Below are 6,691 nucleotides of genomic sequence, written 5' to 3' on the forward strand. Positions count from 1 at the left end.
GATGACTTTTCAAAAATAATTAGTTAAGCTAGCTAAATAGTAACTACTGTAATTAGAGCGAATTAAACACATTAACATATTTTCTCGCGCTTACGCGGGACTGCAGAATGCTTTAAATATTACTTTATTGTGAACGTTAAAAAGAATTCCAAAATCTTGCCGCAGCGTGCTCCAGCACAGAATATCACTCACCTAAATACGGGCCTGAATGCACTGACTTAGAAATTCGGTCTATCATGGGTTCCTTAACGACTATTGCCTCACTTGGGAAGATTCTAGAACACAGGTTCCCATATAGATTAGGAGTAGTGGTGGGCACAAAAACCGGTCTTTCGGTTTTTAGAAAAACCGAAACCGGTTTCTGAAAATTTTCAAAAAACTGCTTCGCTTTTTCACCAATTCCGGTATTTTCCCAAATTTGTTCTATTTCTGACCAGAATAGTGTTTTGTTCTCCTGAAACCGAATCTGTTTCCACAGAAATAGATTTATGCATCTTCCAAAAGCTGTCACCGAAACCGGTTTCGGTAAAAAAAAAAAAAAAAAACCGAACTGATCTTGGAGAAAACCGAAATGTCGGTTTTTCGGGTTTCAATTTTCTAGATACCGGATTCCGGTTTTTGAATAATTTAATTCACATCCCGAAGTTTAATTATTTAATTCACACAGTATTGGCGAGCGAGCGTTAGCGAGTGAAGGCGGGTTAGAGCCCCGCAGGGCACGTTGTTAGGGATGCGCACGAGACAAGATTTATGGCTGTCTCGACTCCAAAATGTGCCGTAAAAGTGATGTCTCGACTCGAAAAATACATATTTTTGTATTGGAAAAACTGTGTCTCGGCTCGAATTTTGTCAGGAAAATCCTGTCTCGACTCGTTTCGTGCGCATCCCTACACGTTGTGTTCTGTCTTTATTACAACTAAATGGGGCTTTTGTGCCGTATCGCCGGACCACTTTGAAAACTGAAAAAAGCACTAAAGTTTATTGCATTCGGTTATATTTTGTTGGACTACATTAAGTTACGCTAGATTACGTTACATTAGGCGTGCAGTATTACTTTAATACGGATCCATAGTATAAGTATTAGTAGTTGTAGGAGCAGGAGTAAGAGTAGTAATAGTAGTATAGGAACGGGTTAGAAGCCCGGCAGAGGTTGGTTGGGTTCTGTTCTCGACATGAAATGGGCAGATTAAAGACTTGCCAATTTTTTTCTGTACATTTTACAATTTATGGATCCGTATAGTAAAACAAGTGTACCTCTCCGCGAAATAGTCATTCCACCTCCACATACAGTGTCGCTAACAACATCAAAAACAATCAACGAATACAACCACTGTCTTAACTTTTACTACTTCCCTTACCTTCATTGTACCCATTGTTTCTCCCAAACTTATATAAATTCTCCAATTGACCCGGTAAATTTCCTAAAATTGTTCCGGCGATACGGCACCTAACCCCTAAATGGGAAAGGGGACCTGTGTCCTAGAACCTTACCCATTACTTAAGTTAGAAACGTAGTTTCGATCACCTTTTTAACATTATTGGAGATGTCAGAGGTAAGATCCTGATGCTATCCTAGTTTACAGAAACAAAATTTCTAAGATTTACGGAAGAAATACTTAATATTATTTAGAAAAGGAATGAATATGTAATTAAAATATAACGGAATCTTACCTCTAACATCCCTAACAATGTTAGAAAACATAATTCAAAGTTATAAACACGTAGTTTATAACGAAGCTATGATCAACTTAATTTGTATGGTCAATGCAGCGTTAAATCATGATCCGTAACCATACAAGCATCTGAAAGCTGTTAGACAGCAAAAGCAAAGCAACGTAATGTTTCTCCACTATCTTATCTTCTCCACTGTTTATCCACGTGCATATCCACCAAATTACGCGCCTGCTTCCTACAGATGTACCCTCATGCGAGCCCCCAGCTTCGCCCTACCTTTACGCGGGTTAGATGCAATTTGTGCATTTTAGCAGCACCTAGCACAAGCTGTTCTTTTTCTATCGTTTTATTAAAATAAACCCGGACGCCGATTTAAATCAACAACGATTAAGTTTTTCTTAAGTGAAACTGCATCCGGAGCACACAAGAATGTAACTCCACTAACAAGAACTAAAAACAAGGGGCTAATGCTTAGCAGAAGGGGTCCAGCAAATTGTTTCTAAAAAATGTTACAATTTCGGTAGGGATCCAGTATATTTTCCAAAAAAGATAGAATTTTGCTCTAAGATAGTTTGGGTTGCGTTAGGTTAGATTTGGTTACGTAACGTTAGGTCTAAGTACTTTCATAATCCACTTCTTCTGTAAATTTTGTTTTTACGTGCTTCTGAACCCCTTCTGCTATATATAACCCAAATAAAATACCAACAGTGCATTTCCTGATGAAAGTATATGTAAAATCAATTACTAATGTTTCTTTCCGAAAACTGGGGTAGCAAGTAAGAGTCTAAATACATTTTTATATATATCTATCTATATATATATATATAAATTTGCTTCTGTAAACTGCAACAGCACCCGAACTTAGTCAATAGTTAGTCGACTGTCCAAAATAAACTAATGTGTTCCGAATCGGAAATACCGGGTTGAACTTACCAATGAACATACTGACAATTCTGGCGGGAATAATGCACCATGTGCAATATAGCGTGTATAGTAATAAAAATATACCTACGCACAAAGCAAAAAAAATATTTGTTCACCTAATTATAACACTTCCAGCATTAAATATCTGTAAAGCGGGAAAAATTTAATTACTTTACCGTAATAGCAAATACTGGTATTGTGCTGAACACAAAGAAGCACAATAACATAAAATAAAACCGCCTGCTTCTTGTCATTGTAAATATTAGATTTCTGTATTTCTCAATAGAATGAACTGAATAATAAATACTGTTAATTATTAAATTTAAAAAATACAAACACACGCACACGTATTCGTATTTATATCAATGAAAACGCAGACAATTCTGGCGGGAACAATGCAAAATCTAACAATATAGCCTATAATAATAAAAACACATCAGTAAATAATGGAAACTCTTTTACTATGAGATAACATTTCCAGCATTAAATATCTCGACATTAAAAGGAAAATATCAGTTACTGTGTACTATATTACCAAAATACTGCTACTACTAGTAAAAACAGAAAAATCATAGTTAAGTAAATTGAAAGTCTGTAAACTGTTTTTACAGCTCTTAAATCTTAGTGTTCCTGAACTCCTGAACTGTAATTGACTTAATAACAGTAGTATTAATTACTTACTAAATTAAAAATACAAAAACACGCACAATGAACAGCCAGCAGCCCAGCACCAATCAAACAATCCCGCAATTTCTTGCCGTTTGATTTTGATCGGTGGACTAGTTCAGCGTTGCCAGGCTCGTAAAACGCGAAAATCATATGCAAGATAAGAATGCACCGTTTTATCCTGAACGAAACCGTATACTAATATTAGTTTGCTGCATGAGAAAATTAAATAGAAAAACATACATACTTCCCAAACATTAAAACTAAGGTTATTGGAGCTTATGCAAGAAACATATGTTAGTGGAACTCTTTACTAGGGCACTAATCAAGCGTCACAATGACTCTGTTTAAGGCTCAATGTCTTTATCCTCCAAAGGAATGTCGCCATTCTATATAGCAGTGGCGGATCCAGGGAGCGCGATGAGGGCTATCGCCTCCCCCAGAAGAGGAAACTTTCTTACTTTCTATCTAAATAAAACAGAGTTTGAAGCTCTTAGAAGTAGCTCTAAGTAGCAGTATTACAACCCATCGCCGTCCCAAAAAAAAAAGTGCGTCCTAGATCCACCCATTCTATATAGAATGAATTGAAAGCAATTTCATGTTTGAATATTCAGAAGAGAATTTGTCATTCAGTATTTTACGATTATGTGAAGCTGTCATATGTGGATCCATTATTTTGCACACTGATTTGCTAAACATATATTCACTGTCGCGGTAATATGCTTATTTTGTTTATTTTCTCTACCTTACAATAAATAAATAAATAAAAAGCATTTATTTTGTTCAAAAAATTATCTGTCACAGCCAGTGGCGGCTTTAGTGGGTAGGCCGGGTAGGCACGAGTCTCCTCAAAAATTTTGAAAAAGTATATAGACGCTTAAAGATACAATAAAGAGTAAATATATTTTCCAATGTTTATATTAATGGTAGATAATTATTTAACAAACATCAACCACAACTGTAAAAGTAATTTCCTACTGTCATTAATCAATCAAATGTGTATATGTATTCACAAGAGAGGGAGCGGGCCTATCCAAAATTAAAATTCTAAAACCGCCCCTGGCACAGCAACACTAAAACGGCTTGCAACAAACTGTGGACCAGTACTCATTGGTAGATGTGGAAAACGACTGAAGATAACGCACTTTAAAAAATGAATAAAATATTTATTCAAAATTTCAATAAGACCGTACGTAACGAGATGTCAAGCGTTGGATCGTATACCGCACGATATTAGCATATTACCGTGTACCACGTTAAAGACAGTGCATCCTGCAACGCTGAAATACTTTCGCGCCTTTCAGTAATATCAAACCTAAACTGAAGAAGTATTCCTCATTCAAGAATGATTATCAAAATTTCCCCTAAATTTTATTCAAATCCACCAAATATAACTGCTGATAATTTCGTAACGCAAAATCTGGCTATATTTTCTGTTAAATATTTTAACAATTATAATATTTTCACACATTTTATTCACATTTTTACGCTCCAAATTTTTTGGGTAGAAAGTTATACAATAAGACCCACGCTAATAACTGCTATATTGACTATTGCAACGAAAAAAAGTTAATTATATGTTGTGTTGAGAAAAACCGTTATGAGGTTCATTACATATCTGTACAACCATAGCCTTCTATATGGTACATATATAAAAGGCTGTGGTACAACACAAAATTTGGTCCTGTATACTGATTTTGCTGTACGAAGATAGTGGGTTCAAATATGGGATTCCGTTGTATTTCTTGAAATATAGGAGGTAAATAATTCGGTAACTTAAAATTAGCAAGTTTCCACAAAATATGTTACTAACAAATCTTTCAGGGTTGCCACACTCGAGACTCGCGATGATGCCAAACACGGGTCAGAATTATGCTAGATTTTTGTAAATTATGCCAGATTTTCAAATTATCTTTCCTGACTAATTTTAAAGACCCACCCCTACTTATGTTCATTATTTTAATGAAGTGTTTAAACTGTATTTATATACAAAGCTAATATGACTCTGTCAGGAATGATAATGAAATAAATTGGTAAATATCACATTATAGGGGAGGAATGTCGAATTTATGTTTTATGAATGGATAACATTTTAAGAAATATATACACAACATGCCGCTTCCGACACAGGCCTGAAGCATTTCTTTTAGTGTATTACTATAGTGTATTACTTTTAGTATATATATATATATATATATATATATATATATATATATATATATATATATATATATATATATATATATATATCTGTCCCCTGACGCTCATATTCCTCCCCTCTCAAGTTGTAAATTGAAAGGCACAGAAACATCCCAGATAACCAAACATACAGGTTTCAGTTGACAGTAATAAAACTATGGTTAAGTAAATATGTTTTGCAGAGTCACGTTTTGCTATTTTTGAACATTTCTCTGAATTCAACAATAAATTACAACCGCGGAAATACTGACTGGTCTCATTGTTCCAACCATCGCTTCAACTAAGAAGATTAATTCCCGACGGTCCATGAAAGATCTAAATGTTCGTTCTTTTTCTGTTCATCCAAGGGAATAATGAAATTATGCTAGATTTGGCCAAGATGCTAAAGTTAAGATGCTAGATGCTAAATGAATGTAAATTATGCTAGATCTAGCACCAAGATGCTAGATATGGTTTCACTGAATCTTATCAATACAAACATATTTTTAAAGAAAACTAGGAGGCATCCCTAATAAATTCTACAAAATCGATAATAATTAGCATACTATGCAATTTTTATATTTTAGGTTTTTACAGTCTGAATGTAAAGTAATGTTAATTTGTCTATAAAGTGCATGGGTTTCATTCCGTAATGGTTTACGCAAAATTTCTGATTGCAGTATAAGACAAATAAACCAACAAGCAATTATGGAAGTTGCGATGGCTCAATGGTAGAGTGTTCACCTCTGATGCGGAGTTCCAGGTTCGATCACAGTTCCCGAGTAGACTTTGTAGTGTACAAACACTCTGTGCGTAGATTATCTCGGACTCTCCAACTTTCGTCGCTTCACCATTAATATTAATCGCATCATTAGCATCTACATTAGCCTCGATTCATAATCGTAGTAACTTAAAGTCCTATGCGATATATGGAGTCTAAAACAAATTTTGCGTTGCATTCATGGTAACTGTTACGGAACGAAATTCCAATTTGCATATCACAACGAGATGCGAATAATTCCAAACGCTTCTCTGACTTTAGCAAACTAAAATACAAATTGCATAACATATGAGAAATTACGTTGACTCAAACACTTATGAAAAGAGATCCCATAAGGCAGGCCCTAGGCAATTTATCGCCAAATACAATGGCAGCATTTGCCGCCTCCTTTCTCTAGAAAGCAAATATCTTAAAAGCCATAATTTTAAGTATGATATCTCATCAATAACAACGAAGGTGAGGGAAAAC

The sequence above is a fragment of the Thermobia domestica genome, chromosome 13 (genome assembly GCF_964235325.1).
Source record: "Thermobia domestica chromosome 13, izTheDome1.hap1.1, whole genome shotgun sequence".
NCBI classification, from domain to species: Eukaryota; Metazoa; Arthropoda; class Insecta; order Zygentoma; family Lepismatidae; genus Thermobia; species Thermobia domestica.